This window comes from Haliotis rubra, unplaced genomic scaffold (genome assembly GCF_003918875.1).
Source record: "Haliotis rubra isolate DU_JTF1 unplaced genomic scaffold, ASM391887v1 Scf186, whole genome shotgun sequence".
Taxonomy (NCBI): Eukaryota; Metazoa; Mollusca; class Gastropoda; order Lepetellida; family Haliotidae; genus Haliotis; species Haliotis rubra.
Genome location: NW_025765847.1, coordinates 176,525 through 201,750, shown reverse-complemented (window position 1 = coordinate 201,750; position 25,226 = coordinate 176,525). Strand labels below are relative to the sequence as shown.

Below are 25,226 nucleotides of genomic sequence, written 5' to 3'. Positions count from 1 at the left end.
CTCCTAACTAACTACATCACATTCATGTACTGGCATACATACATTCAAGGATAAACGCAACACCAAGTTCTATACTCACATCGGTTTACTGTCTCTCAGTCCATATCTCAAAGTACAAGTCCAACACAAGACAGAGCAGGCTCGTATCCTACGGGGAACTTAGTAAAGTGGATTGGCTTCTGAAATGTTGAGCTAGTACTCTCCGCACTCTCTCTCTTTTAGCGCCCAAACATGTCTTTTGTAAATGAGACGAGCCTGACCTTATCTTATCACATATTTCAACACATCGTTTTGATTCGTTAATAACTGTATCTGTCCTTTCACTCATGTGTATTATAATTAGAGGGGTCTCGGACAGCACCGTTCAGTGACTCCCTTTTTCAGTGATTTGCTACTTCCGTCTCCGCCCTTTTACTCATGTATTTCGTAACCTTCCTCTTACGACCTTCTCGTGTCCTTGCCTCACGAAAATTTTAGCCAAGTTCATATCCCAATATTTATCTTTCTCTTATTCCCGACTTTCTGTCTCCATTATGTGTTTAACCGTTCTTAGTCATGAGCCAAAGGCTATCAGTTCTGAGTCATATTGGTAAACGATATACGGAATCTGCTGTAATTCTCATACTGCTTTAGGGATGCATTTTCACCTTATAACAGTATGTGGTTACATCGAAGATTGATTTCTCCACTTACTTGGGAGAAGCAACTGAAAATCTTAAGCAGATGAACATCACGAGGATCATGCATCAAATTGTTGAAAAGCATGTGAAAATATCATACATGTGAACAGCTGCGTTTTGGTGTAAAGTTTTGTTCAGAATTCGCCAATTTTCACTGATTTCACTGACGATAATATTTTCAACGTTACGAATTTGTTTTACAATATATCAGTTCATGTGTAAACAGTACCTTTAAACAGTATGGATTATATTGCAAAAGTTAGTTTAAAACAGTCGCCTGAAGTAAGTGGCGATATTAACACTAGTGAGTCTAAACTTTTGTTGAGAAGTATAGAAATTGAACTCAAATCATTACACCTGAAGTTTTATTTTATTTACGAAACGTTTAAAACGCTACAACTATTGCCATATACCATATACCATTATGTACAGATGAACATGTCACTAAAACAAGCAATACATTATAGGTCTTACTGAACTATAACTCAACCACATATTCCTAACTGCTTTAATTACCCATATTTTGCAATCATTTTATTAGACTGACATTTACAGAAAGTTTCAACTACAAAAACGAGCTACCTGCGAATAAGACATACCTTTGACTTCTTTGATGGGCATTTTAGAAGTTGAGTTGATGAAGAAAAATGACAATTATTGTGGATAATGACAAGCAAGATGACAACGACATTAGAACCTATGTCGAAACGTCGCCTCCACAGAATAAACGAAGTTGTATATCCAGAATAATTGTCATTATTCTTCAAGACATGCCTTTGACAAATCTAATTACTAAACCCATGCAACTAACTTCTGCTACAGTCTCAGTTCTCCTATGTGCGTCAGTGACGGCCCTGGGGAAGACATATACCTTCAAACACACTGACTGATGTTACCTACAAATACGGAATGTTACCAAAGAATACACATGTTACCTACGTATATACTGTTTACCGCGTGATATCATGCAAACTTTTACTTTTATCACCAAGATCAACTTGTTTTCTGACATTTCAATCAAAAAGAATTCATTATATCACTATAATAACGTCTAAACCACTAACTGCAGTGCATCCCTGAATAGAACATTTTTATTGAACGCTCAGTTATGTAGCCATTTGGAATTCCAAGGAACCATTTCAATCTATTAATAGGCAGTACTGCGTACCTAATCAGTTTTATGATCTGCAATAATTGTCTTCAGTATAAATTATGTTATAGCAGCCTATTGTGTTCTCTATTTGATTTTGTTAACAACAAATACATGTTACGTACAAATACCGTGAGCAACAACCGGGGAAATCCCAGCACGACACTATGTCTTACCAATTTGAGCCCCCATGTCAATTCCACTTGCAGTCTGAGGCCTTTTGTTACCATAATAAGACTTAAAACTTCACTAAAATTAAAGTTGGTTAGTTGTAGCAGATGTCATATGCATCCTATGTTATTGTGACATGGGTTTATTTATATAACATTCTTACAGAAAATGTAAAATACACTTACTAATCACCTAGATGTTGTCTGGTCTCATCTATGATGACTTCCAAATGGAACACATGTCACGTGTTGTCATTCCACCATTCTATTTGAATGTGATCAGTTGTTGGTACTTGTAGGTAACATTTGGGAGTTAAAATTTATTTATGAATACAGGTTATTTTGTGTGATATCTTCGTAAAAACAGCACAGAAAATGTTCAGATGTGTCACACGTATACCTTGTGGCCCTTTACACTTGAACTTAGGATATCATTCACTAATGTGTTCATCTGTGGAAAACAGCAACATATATATTTAATGGTATTTGTAGGTAACGTGATTTTTTTTACCAAATCAGACTATGATTTTCTAACATTTTTGTAGATTATTACTTGTAAGAAATATTATGTAACGCCACTGCATTTGTGTACTCTAGATATTAATGCTGTAAAAAGTAATACAAATCATTACCTTGTGTTGCATTTACATAAATTAACAGTCATTGAAAACTGTATTCGTGGGTAATGCACAAAAATACCACTTGAAAACAAATTACCAAAATTACGAATTAAGCCCCAGATAAAATCATTTGAGGGGATTTATTCACGAAATATTTGGCAATCAGATTAATAAACTTCTGTTCATCCAGTTTGACTAGTTTTTAACACACAACATGTTTTCAACAAAACATTTGTAAAATATAAGTCAAAATGAATAAAAATGACCTGTTTTTGTCTCCCATAAGCCTACTTTTTAATTAAAAATAGTCAATGTTATATATGGCCCGAATCGTCTCACTTGTGCCGATGTGATGGGCACCCGAAAATAAGTGAAGATAGTAATGCAAAATTGTTATGGGCTCAAACATGCTGTGTACGCTATTCGTTGGAATCGACCATATATGCCTGCCCGTTCTCTCCGCTCCCAGAATCAAGATGTCTCAGTTCACCAAGTTCATCTCAAACACTTTGGCCAACGACCCTTCATATTTGTAGCACCAACCCCGTGGTTCGTCCATCTCCCATAAAAAAATGTTTCATCTTTAGAAGCATTCAACTGGGGACTCAAACAATTCTACAATCTATAACTGCCAAATATTCTGACGGTCCTTTTGACGAACTGTCATATTTTCCTCATGAACTCTAGTGAATCTTTTATAGCGCTTTGAGCATGCTCTGGATGGACTATGGCGCACAATATATATCTATCTATTATGTTTTACAGATTAAGATGAAAAATGCAGCAGAGAGGGTTTGGGTGATCCTGGTACAGTCAGGCTGGTAAGGCTCATCATCACCTCAGGGCCCTCGCCCCCTCTACACGCAGCCCAGACAGCAAATGGGACTTCTCCCTGGAAACACTGCCTAGTCGAACTCACCAAAGCTTTCCGGAGAATATATAGACTCCCCAACATTGCAGCCTTCTGCATTACACAGAGTGTCAGAATGGCTGAGCTCCCGGTGGAGAACCCGGGCACTCTCCTGATACGGAGGTACCAAAACAAGGGCACCGAGAACAATAGGGAGCCTGACGACAGTGTACTTGGGATGCAAGCGAGACATTTCAAAGGCGAGGTCCGCATATTTATCATGCTTTTCCTGAATCTTGCCAGTCACGTTACTGTCAAAATGACAGAGAATTCAATGATGTAAATAAATTCATTGGCTTTATCAAAAAGGACAAGATCAGGTTTGTTGGCAGGAATTCATCTGAGGCTTTATTCGGGCCTATTCCACAGAAGCATCATTTTCCATGACGATACTAGAAGCAAAGAGTCGTGCCACCATGTCTTTTAAGATATGCTGTTTGTGCCAAGGAAGGGCATCCACTGACAAGGTGTTGGACAGTTTCTATAATTTCATTGCATAATCGACATTTCATGCAAACATTTTCTTTAAGAATCACATTTAGGCGATTGCAAGTGGGAAGTAACTGGTCCTGAGCAGCAAAAAGAAAGCCCTCTGTTTCACATTTAAGACCAGCCGACTTCATCCAGGCGAAGGAGTCCGTTGGATTGCTATTCTGTTCCACACTCTGCATGTACACACGGCGCAATGGCTTCTCAGAAAGCTTCTCCGTAAATGACCGACTCTGAGCAGACTTGGTGAAGGATTTAACCTGGTTTACTCCCATCGTTGTACCGTCCAGCAGAACATCACCATTTACAATATCAACCTGAAATTTCAGATTTTGTCCAACAACCTTGGCACGCATAAAATAGCTGTGGAATTCCTTGCTTTCATCATGAGTCTTGACATGTATCACCAGAGGATCATCCGATAAATAATTATGTGCAAAAGTACACAATGAAATTCTATCATGAAGAGCCTCCACATTAATCAAACCCCAACCTCCAGAATTGATTGGCATATAGAGAGAGGAACGAGGGTGGTGGGTATTATTATTATCATTTGATACAGATTTATATGAAAAGTGCAGCAGAGAGGGTTTGGGTGATTATGATGTTTTACAGATTTAAGATAATATGCAGCAGAGAGGGTTCGGGTGATCCTGGCACAGTCAGGCTGGTAAGGCTCATCATCAGCTCAGGGCCCTTGCCCCCTCTACACGCAGCCCAGACAGCGAATGGGACTTCTCCCAGGAAACGCTGCCTAGTCGAACCCACCAAGAACTTTCCGGAGAATATGAAGGCTCCCCAACACTGCAGCCTTCTGCATTACCCAGAGTGTCAGAAGGGCTGTACTCCCGGTGGAGAACCCGGGCACTCTCCTAATCTGCGCCAAGAGATCAGGAGGTACCAAACCAAGGGCACCGAGAACAATGGGGAGCCTGACGACAGTGTACTTGGGATGCAAGCGAGACATTTCAAAGGCGAGGTCCGCATATTTATCATGCTTTTCCTGAATCTTGCCAATCACATTGGTGTCAAAAGGGACAGAAAATTCAATGATATAAATAAATTCATTGGCTTTATCAAAAAGGACAAGATCAGGTTTGTTGGCTGGAATTCTTCTGAGGCTGTATATGGGCCTATTCCACAGAAGTTTGAAAGCATCATTTTCCATGACGCCCCGGACATGTTCACGGTCGTACCATGGATGGACCTCGGAGTCAAAGCCACAGGCATGTCGGAGACGGTAGTAAAAGCAACGAGCCATGCCATCATGTCGTTTAAGATATGATGTTTGTGCCAAGGAAGGGCATCCACTGACAAGGTGTTGGACAGTCTCCGTGAATTCATTGCAAAGTCGACATTTCATATTGATATTTTCTTTAAGAATCACATTTAGGCGATTGCGAGTGGGAAGTGACTGGTCCTGAGCAGCAAAAAGGAAGCCCTCAGTTTCACATTTAAGACCAGCCGACTTCATCCAGGCGAAGGAGTCGGTGGGATTGCTGTTCTGTTCAACACACTGCATGTACACACGATGCAATGGCTTCTCAGAAACCTTCTCCACAAAAGACCGACTCTGAGCAGACTTGGTGAAGGACTTCACCTGGTTTACTCCCATCACTGTACCGTCAAGCAGTACATCGCCATCAGCAAAATCAACCTGAAATTTCAGATTCTGTCCAACAACCTTGGCACGCTTAAAATAGCTGTGGAATTCCTTGCTTTCATCATGAGTCTTGACATGCATCACCAGAGGATCATCCGATAAATAAATATGTGCAAAAGTACACACTAAAATTCTATCATGAAGAGCCTCCACATTAATCAAACCCCAACCTCCAGAATTGATGGGCATGTATAAACGGTTAAGTGAGGAACGAGGGTGCTGTGCTCTGTTATCAGACATGATCCTTCTGGTCAGGCGGTCAAGACTCTGGATGTCTTGTTTTGTCCAATCAACTACTCCAAAGGAATAAGAAAGGACTGGCACAGCAAAAGTATTGGTGGCTTTGACCTTGTTTCGAGCATTTAGCTCTGAGCTCCAGATTTTCTTTAAACGAGATTTGTACTCGGCCCGAAGTTTGTCTTGAATCTGGGCATTCTGGAGCTTGTCTCGAACTTGCATTCCAAGATAGGTGTAGGCCTGCTCTTCCACAAGATGCTCAATAACTCCTCCCCCTTGTAACTTGACTGATCCATCATTAGTTACCTTGCCACGTTTCAAATGAAGAGTATTACATTTGTCGAGTCCAAATGTCATGCCAATATCATTAGAAAAGGACTCGACAAGGAGAACCTGCTCTTTCAAATTGGAATCTCCTTTGGCAAGGAGCTCGATATCATCCATGTAAAGGAGATGAGTAAGAGGTGTTGGGGATCTGTGCTGAGGAGGTCCGGGATGGTAACCCTCCTCTTTATTGAGCAGAAAGCTCAAAGGATTTAAAGACAGACAAAAAAGCAAAGGACTAAAAGAATCCCCCTGAAATATTCCCCTTCTGATTGGAATAGATTCTGAAGTCTGCACCTGCCCTTGCGAGTACATCTCAAGTTGAGTCGACCAGCAACTCATTAAAGACTTGAGTAAATCAAGTAGTCGCTCAGGGAGGTCAATACAATGAAGAGACTTCAGAATCCATTCGTGAGGGACAGAGTCGTATGCTTTTTTGTAGTCAATCCAGCACATGGAGAGGTTGCGGTGATATGTTTTAGCCTCTTCCAAAATCATTTTCTGTACAAGAAGTTTATCCTTGCACCCCCAACATCCCTTTCTTGCTCCCTTCTGCTCTCTGTAAATGATATCATTGGAAGAGCAGTAAGATGACACGAGGTTTGTCAAACACCCTGTGAATATTTTGTATTGTGTATTCAAACATGTGGTAGGGCGGAAGTTTTTGGGATCAGTCAAGTCTCCTTTCTTGGGGAGAAGTATTGTGCAACCTTTGCAGAACCATGGAGGAACATCACCTGTGTCCACAAGAGAATTGAAACAGTGAAGTAATGGTGTTTGGACACAGGGGAACAGTTTCCAATACCGATTTCGAATGCCATTAGGCCCTGGAGCTGTATTAGATTTGGACTTTTTGATGACACTTTTCAGGCAATCTGGTGAGATGTAACAGACAAACGACCTAGTTACTTTCTCATGCATTGCATGGTCATAATCACGGACCCATGGTGCCTCAAGGTTACAGTCGCCGGGTATAGACCACAACTGTTTCCAGAACCTTTCATTGGCATCAATGGAAGGCCGTTTATCATGCTCACCATCACCGTTTGTTTTGAGTTGCCTGTAGAAGTGTTTTTGATTATTTCTAAAAAGTTTATTTTGTTTGATGAATTTATTTTTCTTTTCCCATTTTTTCTTTCTTTCAGTCCAAACCTTTATTTTTGCCTTAAGGGAATCGACAATTTCAAGAAGTACCTTTTCTTCTTCTTATTATTATGTTTTACAGATTAAAGATTGTATGCAGCAGAGAGGGTTCGGGTGATCCTGGCACAGTCAGGCTGGTAAGGCTCATCATCAGCTCAGGGCCCTTGCCCCCTCTACACGCAGCCCAGACAGCAAATGGGACTTCTCCCAGGAAACGCTGCCTAGTCGAACCCACCAAGAACTTTCCGGAGAATATGAAGGCTCCCCAACACTGCAGCCTTCTGCATTACCCAGAGTGTCAGAAGGGCTGTACTCCCGGTGGAGAACCCGGGCACTCTCCTGATCTGCACCAAGAGATCAGGAGGTACCAAACCAAGGGCACCGAGAACAATGGGGAGCCTGACGACAGTGTACTTGGGATGCAAGCGAGACATTTCAAAGGCGAGGTCCGCATATTTATCATGCTTTTCCTGAATCTTGCCAATCACATTGGTGTCAAAAGGGACAGAAAATTCAATGATATAAATAAATTCATTGGCTTTATCAAAAAGGACAAGATCAGGTTTGTTGGCTGGAATTCTTCTGAGGCTGTATATGGGCTTATTCCACATAAGTTTGAAAGCATCATTTTCCATGACCGAGATTTGTACTCAGCCCGAAGTTTGTCTTGAATCTGGGCATTCTGGAGCTTGTCTCGAACAAGATAGGTGTAGGCCTGATCTTCCCATCCTGTCGCTTTCGCACACTCAAGCAGTGTGGATTTGAGATGGTTTATTATTATTATTATTATTATTAGATCTTCCCCAAATGGTGTCCAAACAAGTTTGCAACATTCAAAGCTTCACAGCGGCCTCAGCAAAGCTTTCACAACGGTTTTTGGTAGACATGTGGAGGAAATTTCAAAACCTGATGCCTCAGTGACAAAGATGATGTCCGATTCCATCTTTGGACTTAAACCATACGTTCCCGATTGTTTTAGGTTAAGAATAAGAAGAAGTAGAAGTATGTTGTCGCTGTCTACTATTGCAGAAGTAGCAGTTGATTTAGATGCAGACGGTCTTGTTCGACGATATGACACTAATTGATACGAAAAAACGTAACCATTGAAATCACCCCATGGATGTTCCCCCTTTCTGTATACATTGTAAAAACAACATCTTAGCAGATCTTGCGTCACAGGATACCAGAACAGAACAGAGTTTTATAATCGTTAATCACGTACAGTGCTATAGATCATGCATATATACACTTGCTAACTGTACCCTGAGACTTGAAGCCACTACAGATTTCTTTCTTTCATTGAGATATGTGATGATATTGGCCAACAGTGAAAATAACGGATTTGCTGACTTTATTGGATATAAGTAATCTCAGACTGTACCCGAAGCAGAGATAAAAAACTGTGGGAAGATCAGGTGGGGTTACAGTGAGAAACAGATATATATTTACTTCCATTATGCAATCTAAGAATGAATCGGTGCACAAATGAGCTTTGTTTACCATATGGAAGGTAAGAACTAGTATGTTGTAATGTTGTATATAAAAATCTGTAATTCATTTCTAAATAGTTCTGGGATAGAATTGGTCTTCAGCAACCCATGCTTGTCGGAAGAGGCGACTGAAAGGATCAGGTGATCAGGTTCGCTGACTTGGGTGACACATGTCATCGTATCCCGATTGTGTAGATCGATGTTCCTGCTGCTAATGACGGATTTACTGAATTCTATTTACGATGATATATTGAATTATCTATCCGTGATATTGTTTCTGTGTTTGGTGATTTTAATGCGTGAGTAAGGAGCGTGTCATTATTAACATTACGCTAGTAGACACTGCAACAAAAGCCAGCATGTCAGCCAATGAAAACATCTCTCACGGCACCACTGCCCTTTGCGCCGGCAGCTCTAGGTCAGACACCAAAGATGTTGGTTAGAAAAAGAATGGTTTATTCAGATGGCACATGTGTGTAAATACATAACAGTTAGTTCGTAAGGCGGAATATACAAAACTACAGACACTTGGCCATCAGCCTGAGGATCAGGCCAATGAGACATAAAAAATTAAAGGTATGTATGGGAAAGCCGCAATAACGCGGGGCGCCTTGTGGCAGCAAGAGTTGTATGATCCCCAGGGAGCTGAGATTGATAATAAGATGTGCCGTTGAGATTGACATCCAATGATCGAGGGGGAAAATACCAACACCTTGAGCATGCACTAGCGCGTGGATATGTGCGCTATATAAATATCCAATAATGAATATCCAATATTAAAGGTATTATTAAATTGTAAAAGTAAAAAATAACAATAATGTTATAAAGCCATCTTAAACGATTAGCACTCATTTAGATGGGAAATACAGCTATAAAGATGGGAAATACAGCTATTACAGAACACCGGCTTTGTCTTTTCGAGGTCTAGTTGCACCAGTTTGGGTTTAACCTCTCATTTTGCTTGAGAAGGAGTGTCTGATCTGTTGGAGACATGTTTACGAATAAGGGATAGAAAGAAACAGTTCCTTCCACAGACCACATCAAGCATCAGAATCAAAATCACAGCTAATTAAACAGTGAGTTTCATCCTCGACAGTATTAGTGCTACAAAGCTTACATATTATTTCCTGTAACGGGATCTTTCGACGACTAAATCTACCAAGCTTGACTTTGAGACGGAGAGCACAAGAGCTAAATTTAGAATGTGTTTACCAGCACCAAAAACAGGTTGCAGCTCTATTTTGTACAGAGTTAAGTCAACTACACAGTCCCCTCTTCTTATGTAGCATAACCAACATGTTTCTATTAATCCACAAAATGCCATATCGATAGAAATACTCCACTACCAGCAACATTCCACCCCTTTAAATTATATATACTCAACAAAATTAGAAACTTGACACCTACATTTTAGATAGCAATTGTGAACGGGTAATTCTTTGTAGGTTCATATTGTGGCATACATGTACACGCAACAATGACATGTAGGCTGTTGGAACATGGCCCATGGGGAAACACAACAGTCACGTGCAAACTCAGACATTGCTAAACAGGATGTTTCGTCAAAAGCGACTCTGCCGCGTCTCACAAATCAGCAACGTGTGGTGCCATGGGTAGACTTGAACAATCCGTTAAAGCAGTTGCATGATCCCTAGGCTGCATCACACCAATATGACGTTGAAGTCAGGTTACGCCATCTCCACATGCAGACAATTGTTCGGAATAGGAACACAGACCGCCAGGAGCATCTATCAGAGCTAGACACCCATACACAGGACATATACCCCCTCGTTCCTAGTTTTATTTCGATTTCCTTGTTTGTTTCGAAATATACTCATGGAAACAAATAAGGGAACACATAAAAGTACAAGTGTTCCTTTATTCTTTCCCAGCTTTCTTCACAAGGTATTTATTGCACTGTGGGTGAAATTCTGGAAATAAAAAAAGGAACACTTGTAGTTTCATGTGTTCCCTTATTTGTTTCCATGAGTATATGTTCATAAGTAAAGAAAACAACAGCTCCAGCACACATATATGTGTAGAATGGGGTATGTCACTAGGGTATCTACTTGAACAAAGCCAGCATGAATGTCAACACTGAGACCAACAGGAGGAGTAGAGACGGCTTGGAGACACAAGCGTCACAGCCAGCTGGTCTATTGTACTTGATCACTTCTTTCAGGACCTCTGCTGTTCTCTTCGGACAGGAACCATAGGCTTTCTCAACGCAGGTATCCAGCAACAGCGATACTCTGGATACACAAAGGGTAGTTGATACATATTTAAATGATATCTACTAGACATATCTGTAGATTAGGATAACTAAATATAAGTTCACACGTTCACATTTGTCCTCACTTTCGACATTGCCAACGTGAATAACTCTCCCAAGCTGTGATACATGAAATAATGTTTTAATTTGTGGCTACTAAAACCAAAAAATCAAAAGAAAATTGCTTTCTGTCAATATTCTACAATGCTTTAATTTGAGCTATAGACGTTTTAGGAATACCTGCAGGCGAATGTGACATGTTCATCAGCCGTGGAGACATCTGAACCTCCCAGGATGCCACCCAGAAGACAGTTAGTGACGATCATTGTCCTATCCGGAGAATCCAAACATGGAGCGTCCACATCTGAATATATACAAAACTATCTTTTAAGATAGGCAGGCAGACACACATGTCTATTATCCATACGGGTGAGGAGATCCCGTGTAATATCTTTTTGATATTTGCACAATGTGCAATTTAAGTCATTTTCGACGTTGATTGGTCGATCGTATATTTGTACATTTTCATTGGATGTCGGAACTACTTTCACACCACTATGTTCATTCATAATATTTCATCGATTCATTGATGAATTGACCGTGCTGTAATCGCACTGATTCGAGTTTAAAATAGAACAAAAAAACCATACAGGATTTCGATTCTGATGCTTATTTAATGCTTCATTCATACTTCATTAACAATATGGCGTCGTTTACTTAACAACATGTGTTTTAATAAAAATGTCTAATCGTATTTAGTAAACAAACATGGCTACCCAGTTAACTGCAATCAACGTCAATGACCTGGTCAAGGTGGACGGATACATTACTGGACGTGTAGTGAGAATAATGCAACCACTAAATTCCTTTCGCGTGTATGTGATAAACGCTGAACATGGTGAAATGGAAGTCGCAAGGTATTGAACAGACTGAAAGTGTTGCCGGAAACGATATTGAGTGAGTCGGCATCTCGCCAAAGTCCCTACTTACCGGGGAGTGTCACAAATGACATACTGCAAGATGATTTTTTACCTCCCAATCGAAAACAAAACTTTTTTACCAGAGACATTGAAAACGTTTTGACCATGACATTGAAAACGTTTTGACTGTTTGGAGTTATCGTTCCTGACAAGGACACTGACGCGAGCCAAAACTAGGTCACAGTCCGTTTCAGCAAAATGTTGACAAACGTTCATAATTGTGTATCGTCTTCTTAAAATAAGCGTTCACCATTCCTGCGTTTTATTGTTCCCTTGCAGATTTTCACTGTTTTATAAGTTAACGTTAAAAAAATTGACAGGTTTTTGCTGTTTTGTATCCAACAACAGTCACCCACCTTCTGACACGAGTAGGCTGGATCGACACATTTGCGATCTACGACTAAATATTGAATATGAGATTGTACTCGTTGAAAATAAACTTTAACCTTACAATGGGGTGTGGTTAATAAAATCGCCATCAAATGAATTTGGAAACTGATGAATTGTGTGTTGTTTTTCATACCGTTTTCTACAGTACTATATTGTGGTTCGACTGCGAATCCATTAAGTAAGCTTGAGCAGTTTGGTTTCATCCGCGCATTAATACAGATCAGCTGACTTAGTTGTAATCACTTACATAAGCAGATGCGGCTTTGGGTTTATAAATACTGGTCTCTCGGTTTAATTACAGAATGGGTAATAAATAGAACAACGTTGTAGCCTGACGTTGTGATGCGTGATTTTTACGTCACCACAAGGATCAAGTTACATGATGCTAACGTATTTTACATTGTCTTAACGTTCTATTTAACGTTAATAGTTGAATAGTTTTCCCAGTAGTGAACGGCGAGGAGTTCACAGCATAACGTTTCCTCAACGTAAAATTTGCAACGTTGTTATTACATGTACTTTGTGACATAACGTTATACCATGACGTAATACTAACGTTGTGACAACGTTGTGTCATGATGATACCAGTTCAATATGTAACTTATACGTTGTCATTTCTATTGCTGATATACCACACATTTAAAGTGATAATTGTCCTTAAAGCATATTTACCGTTGATATTATTACACGTGTAGTCGAAAGCCTGTTTTATATGGTCAAGGGATGGGATTATTCTTCGCCAATCGGATGGTAGGCATGTGATGAGCTTCCCATGCATGCATCCATAGACGTTTAAAAGAGTAGGTTTGATCCTGGAAAAGTATGCATATGTATTATACAAGATGGTAGTGAATGGAAACTGCAAACACAGCATCTTGCTTGCACTATATCCTATTAACAGCTGGTCACACACCACGAACATTAGCATGGGTGTGACAACCACGTAGCATGTGACAGCATAATCATGACCTGGGATCTGACCAACAGTCATCACCTGTGGCTACACAATCAGTAGAGGTCTGCTGACTGTATAGTCATCACATATTATGTCAAACACCACACACACACACACACACACACACACACACACACACACACACCCCAATAACCATCTCGGATGTGAAGCTAGCTATCACCTGGGTGGTGAATAGGGAGGTATATAAACAGAAATCATTGCGTAACCAATTTAGTCGGCCATTTTGAATGATGACGTCATAGTTTTTTCCCATTCTATAATTAGTAAATACTCATGACGTGCTCACGTGACAGGTCTACACGTGATGAAAATGGTGACATCAAAGGTTATTTGCAATAGGTCTAATAAAAACACATGACATGTCCACGTTATGAGTACCGTGGTGCGACCTGGGCCTTATTTCCTGTCACCGGTATCTACTTGGTAATAATTATTAATCAGATAGCTTGTTTTCGCTGCTTCAGATACCTTTGGGCAACAGATCCCTTACGTGGGAAGTGGACTCTCTCCATGCGGTTCTATGCAATGGTCATTTAATCATCTTTCAGGACAAAAGGGGGTGGGGGAGTGCACCCCTGCGCCCACTCTTGATTCGCCTATGCTTATGTGACTGATCATCAAAATGACAGATTATTAATTTGACCTCATTAGATTCGCTCTGGGGTCCATGTATTGTTGACATAAATGTTTAATCGAGAAATTGAAAACAAACGTACGTAGGCTGGCAGAAGGTCATCCTTACAGCTGAAAGAATAGATGTCAAGTTGTTGAAATTGAAGTTCCTGTCCCTGAAGAGCCGTTCCACGGGAGTCCCTTGGATTTGCGCTGAACACTCGGTGAAGAGTTTGGTACCGTTTAAACACTGGAAAGGCTGGGTGCTGCTGGAGGGTAGTGCTGAAACACAAACTGACAGAGACACACGTGAAACGGGTTAGATCAGTTCCTTTTTTCAACGTCTTCTTGTTAACGAGCTTCATAGTGACCATACTCGTAGCTTCATCACACTAAATCACAATAAACACGCAAGCTGTAACCACATTATTCATATTAAATCTGAAGATGTCAATCATTTCCGATCTCCCAGCTGTCAGTTTATACGGGAATTGTTCATGCAGGATATTTCCAAAGATTTAATGACAAAAACCTTTAGGTTTCGTTGGGTCCTTAAAGTTTGCCTAATAGTGTATCAGATGTGGGGTGCCTGGTATATATCAGGGGATCTAGGGTCCTCTGTCTGATAGTGTACCAGTTGTGATATACCAGGTATATATCAGGGGATGTAGGGTCCTCTGTCTGATAGTGTACCTGTTGTTTTGTACCAGGTATATATCAGATGTAGGGTCCTCTGTCTGATAGTGTACCAGTTGTCTTGTACCAGGTATATATCAGGGGATGTAGGGTCCTCTGTCTGATAGTGTACAAGTGGTCGTGAACCAGGCATTTATCAAAGGATGTAGGGTCCTCTGTCTGATAGTGTACCAGTTGTCGTGTACCAGGTATATATCAGGGGATGTAGGGTCCTCTGTCTGATAGTGTACCAGTTGTCTTGTACCAGGTATATATCAGGGGATGTAGGGTCCTCTGTCTGATAGTGTACCAGTTGTCGTGTACCAGGTATATATCAGGGGATGTAGGGTCCTCTGTATGATAGTGTACCAGTTGTCGTGTACCAGGAATATATCAGGGGATGTAGGGTCCTCTGTCTGATAGTGTACCAGTTGTCGTGTACCAGGTATATATCAGGGGATGTAGGGTCCTCTGTCTGATAGTGTACCAGTTGTCATGTACCAGGTATATATCAGGGGATGTAGGGTCCTCTGTCTGATAGTGTACCAGTTGTCGTGTACCAGGTATATATCAGGGGATGTAGGGTCCTCTGTCTGATAGTGTACCAGTTGTCATGTACCAGGTATATATCAGGGGATGTAGGGTCCTCTGTCTGATAGTGTACCAGTTGTCGTGTACCAGGTATATATCAGGGGATGTAGGGTCCTCTGTCTGATAGTGTACCAGTTGTCATGTACCAGGTATATATCAGGGGATGTAGGGTCCTCTGTCTGATAGTGTACCAGTTGTCATGTACCAGGTATATATCAGGGGATGTAGGGTCCTCTGTCTGATAGTGTACCAGTTGTCTTGTACCAGGTATATATCAGGGGGATGTAGGGTCCTCTGTCTGATAGTGTACCAGTTGTCGTGTACCAGGTATATATCAGGGGATGTAGGGTCCTCTGTCTGATAGTGTACCAGTTGTCATGTACCAGGTATATATCAGGGGATGTAGGGTCCTCTGTCTGATAGTGTACCAGTTGTCATGTACCAGGTATATATCAGATATATCAGTGGGTGTAGGTTCCTCTGTCTGATAGTGTACCAGTTGTCGTGTACCAGGTATATATCAGGGGATGTAGGGTCCTCTGTCTGATAGTGTACCAGTTGTCGTGTACCAGGTATATATCAGGGGATGTAGGGTCCTCTGTCTGATAGTGTACCAGTTGTCGTGTACCAGGTATATATCAGGGGATGTAGGGTCCTCTGTCTGATAGTGTACCAGTTGTCTTGTACCAGGTATATATCAGGGGATGTAGGGTCCTCTGTCTGATAGTGTACCAGTTGTCTGTGTACCAGGTATATATCAGGGGATGTAGGGTCCTCTGTCTGATAGTGTACCAGTTGTCGTGTACCAGGTATATATCAGGGGATGTAGGGTCCTCTGTCTGATAGTGTACCAGTTGTCTTGTACCAGGTATATATCAGGGGATGTAGGGTCTTCTGTCTGATAGTGTACCAGTTGTCGTGTACCAGGTATATATCAGGGGATGTAGGGTCCTCTGTCTGATAGTGTACCAGTTGTCATGTACCAGGTATATATCAGGGGATGTAGGGTCCTCTGAATGAAAATGTACCGGTTGTCGTGTACCAGGTATATATCAGATGTAGGGTCCTCTGTATGATAGTGTACCAGTTGTCGTGTACCAGGTATATATCAGGGGATGTAGGGTCCTCTGTCTGATAGTGTACCAGTTGTCATGTACCAGGTATATATCAGGGGATGTAGGGTCCTCTGTCTGATAGTGTACCAGTTGTCGTGTACCAGGTATATATCAGGGGATGTAGGGTCCTCTGTCTGATAGTGTACCAGTTGTCGTGTACCAGGTATATATCAGGGGATGTAGGGTCCTCTGTCTGATAGTGTACCAGTTGTCGTGTACCAGGTATATATCAGGGGATGTAGGGTCCTCTGTCTGATAGTGTACCAGTTGTCGTGTACCAGGTATATATCAGGGATGTAGGTTCCTCTGTCTGATAGTGTACCAGTTGTCGTGTACCAGGTATATATATCAGGGATGTAGGGTCCTCTGTCTGATAGTGTACCAGTTGTCATTGTACCAGGTATATATCAGGGGATGTAGGGTCCTCTGTCTGATAGTGTACCAGTTGTCGTGTACCAGGTATATATCAGGGGATGTAGGGTCCTCTGTCTGATAGTGTACCAGTTGTCATGTACCAGGTATATATCAGGGGATGTAGGGTCCTCTGTCTGATAGTGTACCAGTTGTCGTGTACCAGGTATATATCAGGGGATGTAGGGTCCTCTGTCTGATAGTGTACCAGTTGTCGTGTACCAGGTATATATCAGGGGATGTAGGGTCCTCTGTCTGATAGTGTACCAGTTGTCATGTACCAGGTATATATCAGGGGATGTAGGGTCCTCTGTCTGATAGTGTACCAGTTGTCATGTACCAGGTATATATCAGGGGATGTAGGGTCCTCTGTCTGATAGTGTACCAGTTGTCGTGTACCAGGTATATATCAGGGGATGTAGGGTCCTCTGTCTGATAGTGTACCAGTTGTCATGTACCAGGTATATATCAGGGGATGTAGGGTCCTCTGTCTGATAGTGTACCAGTTGTCGTGTACCAGGTATATATCAGGGATGTAGGGTCCTCTGTCTGATAGTGTACCAGTTGTCATGTACCAGGTATATATATCAGGGGATGTAGGGTCCTCTGTCTGATAGTGTACCAGTTGTCATGTACCAGGTATATATCAGGGGATGTAGGGTCCTCTGTCTGATAGTGTACCAGTTGTCGTGTACCAGGTATATATCAGGGGATGTAGGGTCCTCTGTCTGATAGTGTACCAGTTGTCATGTACCAGGTATATATCAGGGGATGTAGGGTCCTCTGTCTGATAGTGTACCAGTTGTCGTGTACCAGGTATATATCAGGGGATGTAGGGTCCTCTGTCTGATAGTGTACCAGTTGTCGTGTACCAGGTATATATCAGGGGATGTAGGGTCCTCTGTCTGATAGTGTACCAGTTGTCGTGTACCAGGTATATATCAGGGGATGTAGGGTCCTCTGTCTGATAGTGTACCAGTTGTCGTGTACCAGGTATATATCAGGGGATGTAGGGTCCTCTGTCTGATAGTGTACCAGTTGTCATGTACCAGGTATATATCAGGGGATGTAGGGTCCTCTGTCTGATAGTGTACCAGTTGTCGTGTACCAGGTATATATCAGGGGATGTAGGGTCCTCTGTCTGATAGTGTACCAGTTGTCGTGTACCAGGTATATATCAGGGGATGTAGGGTCCTCTGTCTGATAGTGTACCAGTTGTCGTGTACCAGGTATATATCAGGGGATGTAGGGTCCTCTGTCTGATAGTGTACCAGTTGTCGTGTACCAGGTATATATCAGGATGTAGGGTCCTCTGTCTGATAGTGTACCAGTTGTCATGTACCAGGTATATATCAGGGGATGTAGGGTCCTCTGTCTGATAGTGTACCAGTTGTCATGTACCAGGTATATATCAGGGGATGTAGGGTCCTCTGTCTGATAGTGTACCAGTTGTCGTGTACCAGGTATATATCAGGGGATGTAGGGTCCTCTGTCTGATAGTGTACCAGTTGTCATGTACCAGGTATATATCAGGGATGTAGGGTCCTCTGTCTGATAGTGTACCAGTTGTCGTGTACCAGGTATATATCAGGGGATGTAGGGTCCTCTGTCTGATAGTGTACCAGTTGTCGTGTACCAGGTATATATCAGGGATGTAGGGTCCTCTGTCTGATAGTGTACCAGTTGTCGTGTACCAGGTATATATCAGGGGATGTAGGGTCCTCTGTCTGATAGTGTACCAGTTGTCGTGTACCAGGTATATATCAGGGGATGTAGGGTCCTCTGTCTGATAGTGTACCAGTTGTCGTGTACCAGGTATATATCAGGGATGTAGGGTCCTCTCTGATGATAGTGTACCAGTTGTCGTGTACCAGGTATATATCAGGGGATGTAGGGTCCTCTGTCTGATAGTGTACCAGTTGTCATGTACCAGGTATATATCAGGGGATGTAGGGTCCTCTGTCTGATAGTGTACCAGTTGTCGTGTACCAGGTATATATCAGGGGATGTAGGGTCCTCTGTCTGATAGTGTACCAGTTGTCGTGTACCAGGTATATATCAGGGGATGTAGGGTCCTCTGTCTGATAGTGTACCAGTTGTCGTGTACCAGGTATATATCAGGGGATGTAGGGTCCTCTGTCTGATAGTGTACCAGTTGTCATGTACCAGGTATATATCAGGGGATGTAGGGTCCTCTGTCTGATAGTGTACCAGTTGTCGTGTACCAGGTATATATCAGGGGATGTAGGGTCCTCTGTCTGATAGTGTACCAGTTGTCGTGTACCAGGTATATATCAGGGGATGTAGGGTCCTCTGTCTGATAGTGTACCAGTTGTCGTGTACCAGGTATATATCAGGGGATGTAGGGTCCTCTGTCTGATAGTGTACCAGTTGTCGTGTACCAGGTATATATCAGGGGATGTAGGGTCCTCTGTCTGATAGTGTACCAGTTGTCATGTACCAGGTATATATCAGGGGATGTAGGGTCCTCTGTCTGATAGTGTACCAGTTGTCGTGTACCAGGTATATATCAGGGGATGTAGGGTCCTCTGTCTGATAGTGTACCAGTTGTCGTGTACCAGGTATATATCAGGGGATGTAGGGTCCTCTGTCTGATAGTGTACCAGTTGTCATGTACCAGGTATATATCAGGGGATGTAGGGTCCTCTGTCTGATAGTGTACCAGTTGTCGTGTACCAGGTATATATCAGGGATGTAGGGTCCTCTGTCTGATAGTGTACCAGTTGTCGTGTACCAGGTATATATCAGGGATGTAGGGTCCTCTGTCTGATAGTGTACCAGTTGTCGTGTACCAGGTATATATCAGGGGATGTAGGGTCCTCTGTCTGATAGTGTACCAGTTGTCATGTACCAGGTATATATCAGGGGATGTAGGGTCCTCTGTCTGATAGTGTACCAGTTGTCGTGTACCAGGTATATATCAGGGGATGTAGGGTCCTCTGTCTGATAGTGTACCAGTTGTCGTGTACCAGGTATATATCAGGGGATGTAGGGTCCTCTGTCTGATAGTGTACCAGTTGTCATGTACCAGGTATATATCAGGGGATGTAGGGTCCTCTGTCTGATAGTGTACCAGTTGTCGTGTACCAGGTATATATCAGGGGATGTAGGGTCCTCTGTCTGATAGTGTACCAGTTGTCGTGTACCAGGTATATATCAGGGGATGTAGGGTCCTCTGTCTGATAGTGTACCAGTTGTCATGTACCAGGTATATATCAGGGGATGTAGGGTCCTCTGTCTGATAGTGTACCAGTTGTCATGTACCAGGTATATATCAGGGGATGTAGGGTCCCCTCTGTCTAAAAGTGTACCAGTGGTCATGTACCAGGTATATATCAGGGATGTAGGGTCCTCTGTCTGATAGTGTACCAGTTGTCGTGTACCAGGTATATATCAGGGGATGTAGGGTCCTCTGTCTGATAGTGTACCAGTTGTCGTGTACCAGGTATATATCAGGGGATGTAGGGTCCTCTGTCTGATAGTGTACCAGTTGTCGTGTACCAGGTATATATCAGGGGATGTAGGGTCCTCTGTCTGATAGTGTACCAGTTGTCATGTACCAGGTATATATCAGGGGATGTAGGGTCCTCTGTCTGATAGTGTACCAGTTGTCATGTACCAGGTATATATCAGGGGATGTAGGGTCCTCTGTCTGATAGTGTACCAGTTGTCGTGTACCAGGTATATATCAGGGGATGTAGGGTCCTCTGTCTGATAGTGTACCAGTTGTCATGTACCAGGTATATATCAGGGGATGTAGGGTCCTCTGTCTGATAGTGTACCAGTTGTCGTGTACCAGGTATATATCAGGGATGTAGGGTCCTCTGTCTGATAGTGTACCAGTTGTCGTGTACCAGGTATATATCAGGGGATGTAGGGTCCTCTGTCTGATAGTGTACCAGTTGTCGTGTACCAGGTATATATCAGGGGATGTAGGGTCCTCTGTCTGATAGTGTACCAGTTGTCGTGTACCAGGTATATATCAGGGGATGTAGGGTCCTCTGTCTGATAGTGTACCAGTTGTCGTGTACCAGGTATATATCAGGGGATGTAGGGTCCTCTGTCTCTGTCTGATAGTGTACCAGTTGTCGTGTACCAGTCATGTACCAGGTATATATCAGGGGATGTAGGGTCCTCTGTCTGATAGTGTACCAGTTGTCGTGTACCAGGTATATATCAGGGGATGTAGGGTCCTCTGTCTGATAGTGTACCAGTTGTCGTGTACCAGGTATATATCAGGGGATGTAGGGTCCTCTGTCTGATAGTGTACCAGTTGTCGTGTACCAGGTATATATCAGGGGATGTAGGGTCCCTCTGTCTGATAGTGTACCAGTTGTCATGTACCAGGTATATATCAGGGGATGTAGGGTCCTCTGTCTGATAGTGTACCAGTTGTCGTGTACCAGGTATATATCAGGGATGTAGGGTCCTCTGTCTGATAGTGTACCAGTTGTCGTGTACCAGGTATATATCAGGGGATGTAGGGTCCTCTGTCTGATAGTGTACCAGTTGTCGTGTACCAGGTATATATCAGGGGATGTAGGGTCCTCTGTCTGATAGTGTACCAGTTGTCGTGTGTACCAGGTATATATCAGGGGATGTAGGGTCCTCTGTCTGATAGTGTACCAGTTGTCATGTACCAGGTATATATCAGGGGATGTAGGGTCCTCTGTCTGATAGTGTACCAGTTGTCATGTACCAGGTATATATCAGGGGATGTAGGGTCCTCTGTCTGATAGTGTACCAGTTGTCATGTACCAGGTATATATCAGGGGATGTAGGGTCCTCTGTCTGATAGTGTACCAGTTGTCGTGTACCAGGTATATATCAGGGATGTAGGGTCCTCTGTCTGATAGTGTACCAGTTGTCGTGTACCAGGTATATATCAGGGGATGTAGGGTCCTCTGTCTGATAGTGTACCAGTTGTCGTGTACCAGGTATATATCAGGGGATGTAGGGTCCTCTGTCTGATAGTGTACCAGTTGTCGTGTACCAGGTATATATCAGGGGATGTAGGGTCCTCTGTCTGATAGTGTACCAGTTGTCGTGTACCAGGTATATATCAGGGATGTAGGGTCCTCTGTCTGATAGTGTACCAGTTGTCGTGTACCAGGTATATATCAGGGGATGTAGGGTCCTCTGTCTGATAGTGTACCAGTTGTCGTGTACCAGGTATATATCAGGGGATGTAGGGTCCTCTGTCTGATAGTGTACCAGTTGTCGTGTACCAGGTATATATCAGGGGATGTAGGGTCCTCTGTCTGATAGTGTACCAGTTGTCGTGTACCAGGTATATATCAGGGGATGTAGGGTCCTCTGTCTGATAGTGTACCAGTTGTCGTGTACCAGGTATATATCAGGGGATGTAGGGTCCTCTGTCTGATAGTGTACCAGTTGTCGTGTACCAGGTATATATCAGGGGATGTAGGGTCCCTCTGTCTGATAGTGTACCAGTTGTCGTGTACCAGGTATATATCAGGGGATGTAGGGTCCTCTGTCTGATAGTGTACCAGTTGTCATGTACCAGGTATATATATCAGGGGATGTAGGGTCCTCTGTCTGATAGTGTACCAGTTGTCGTGTACCAGGTATATATCAGGGGATGTAGGGTCCTCTGTCTGATAGTGTACCAGTTGTCGTGTACCAGGTATATATCAGGGGATGTAGGGTCCTCTGTCTGATAGTGTACCAGTTGTCGTGTACCAGGTATATATCAGGGGATGTAGGGTCCTCTGTCTGATAGTGTACCAGTTGTCATGTACCAGGTATATATCAGGGGATGTAGGGTCCTCTGTCTGATAGTGTACCAGTTGTCATGTACCAGGTATATATCAGGGGATGTAGGGTCCTCTGTCTGATAGTGTACCAGTTGTCGTGTACCAGGTATATATCAGGGGATGTAGGGTCCTCTGTCTGATAGTGTACCAGTTGTCATGTACCAGGTATATATCAGGGGATGTAGGGTCCTCTGTCTGATAGTGTACCAGTTGTCATGTACCAGGTATATATCAGGGGATGTAGGGTCCTCTGTCTGATAGTGTACCAGTTGTCGTGTACCAGGTATATATCAGGGGATGTAGGGTCCTCTGTCTGATAGTGTACCAGTTGTCGTGTACCAGGTATATATCAGGGGATGTAGGGTCCTCTGTCTGATAGTGTACCAGTTGTCATGTACCAGGTATATATCAGGGGATGTAGGGTCCTCTGTCTGATAGTGTACCAGTTGTCATGTACCAGGTATATATCAGGGGATGTAGGGTCCTCTGTCTGATAGTGTACCAGTTGTCATGTACCAGGTATATATCAGGGGATGTAGGGTCCTCTGTCTGATAGTGTACCAGTTGTCATGTACCAGGTATATATATCAGGGGATGTAGGGTCCTCTGTCTGATAGTGTACCAGTTGTCATGTACCAGGTATATATCAGGGGATGTAGGGTCCTCTGTCTGATAGTGTACCAGTTGTCGTGTACCAGGTATATATCAGGGGATGTAGGTCCTCTGTCTGATAGTGTACCAGTTGTCGTGTACCAGGTATATATCAGGGGATGTAGGGTCCTCTGTCTGATAGTGTACCAGTTGTCATGTACCAGGTATATATCAGGGGATGTAGGGTCCTCTGTCTGATAGTGTACCAGTTGTCGTGTACCAGGTATATATCAGGGGATGTAGGGTCCTCTGTCTGATAGTGTACCAGTTGTCATGTACCAGGTATATATCAGGGGATGTAGGGTCCTCTGTCTGATAGTGTACCAGTTGTCGTGTACCAGGTATATATCAGGCATATCATTTGATGTAGGGTCCTCTGTCTGATAGTGTACCAGTTGTCATGTACCAGGTATATATCAGGGGATGTAGGGTCCTCTGTCTGATAGTGTACCAGTTGTCATGTACCAGGTATATATCAGGGGATGTAGGGTCCTCTGTCTGATAGTGTACCAGTTGTCATGTACCAGGTATATATCAGGTATATCAGTGGGTGTAGGGTCCTCTGTCTGATAGTGTACCAGTTGTCGTGTACCAGGTATATATCAGGGGATGTAGGGTCCTCTGTCTGATAGTGTACCAGTTGTCATGTACCAGGTATATATCAGGGGATGTAGGGTCCTCTGTCTGATAGTGTACCAGTTGTCATGTACCAGGTATATATCAGGGGATGTAGGGTCCTCTGTCTGATAGTGTACCAGTTGTCATGTACCAGGTATATATCAGGGGATGTAGGGTCCTCTGTCTGATAGTGTACCAGTTGTCGTGTACCAGGTATATATCAGGGGATGTAGGGTCCTCTGTCTGATAGTGTACCAGTTGTCATGTACCAGGTATATATCAGGGGATGTAGGGTCCCCTCTGTCTAAAAGTGTACCAGTTGTCGTGTACCAGGTATATATCAGGGGATGTAGGGTCCTCTGTCTGATAGTGTACCAGTTGTCGTGTACCAGGTATATATCAGGGGATGTAGGGTCCTCTGTCTGATAGTGTACCAGTTGTCGTGTACCAGGTATATATCAGGGGATGTAGGGTCCTCTGTCTGATAGTGTACCAGTTGTCGTGTACCAGGTATATATCAGGGGATGTAGGGTCCTCTGTCTGATAGTGTACCAGTTGTCATGTACCAGGTATATATCAGGGGGATGTAGGGTCCTCTGTCTGATAGTGTACCAGTTGTCATGTACCAGGTATATATCAGGGGATGTAGGGTCCTCTGTCTGATAGTGTACCAGTTGTCATGTACCAGGTATATATCAGGGGATGTAGGGTCCTCTGTCTGATAGTGTACCAGTTGTCGTGTACCAGGTATATATCAGGGGATGTAGGGTCCTCTGTCTGATAGTGTACCAGTTGTCGTGTACCAGGTATATATCAGGGGATGTAGGGTCCTCTGTCTGATAGTGTACCAGTTGTCATGTACCAGGTATATATCAGGGATGTAGGGTCCTCTGTCTGATAGTGTACCAGTTGTCGTGTACCAGGTATATATCAGGGGATGTAGGGTCCTCTGTCTGATAGTGTACCAGTTGTCATGTACCAGGTATATATCAGGGGATGTAGGGTCCTCTGTCTGATAGTGTACCAGTTGTCGTGTACCAGGTATATATCAGGGGATGTAGGGTCCTCTGTCTGATAGTGTACCAGTTGTCGTGTACCAGGTATATATCAGGGGATGTAGGGTCCTCTGTCTGATAGTGTACCAGTTGTCGTGTACCAGGTATATATCAGGGGATGTAGGGTCCTCTGTCTGATAGTGTACCAGTTGTCGTGTGTACCAGGTATATATCAGGGGATGTAGGGTCCTCTGTCTGATAGTGTA

At 42.9% G+C, this 25,226-nt stretch overlaps 1 protein-coding gene and 1 long non-coding RNA gene across 2 annotated transcripts in view; one reads left to right on the top strand and one right to left on the bottom strand.

The window, feature by feature from the left end:
- LOC124273931 (15-hydroxyprostaglandin dehydrogenase [NAD(+)]-like) overlaps positions 1-25,226 on the top strand; it is a 62,764-nt gene that overhangs the window by 31,104 nt on the left and 6,434 nt on the right. The window lies entirely within an intron of this gene.
- LOC124273939 lies at positions 10,766-11,440 on the bottom strand. Its single transcript, XR_006897782.1, has 2 exons — positions 11,389-11,440; positions 10,766-11,128 (listed from the first exon to the last, which is right to left on the bottom strand). It is a non-coding gene; the product is annotated as an uncharacterized LOC124273939 (long non-coding RNA).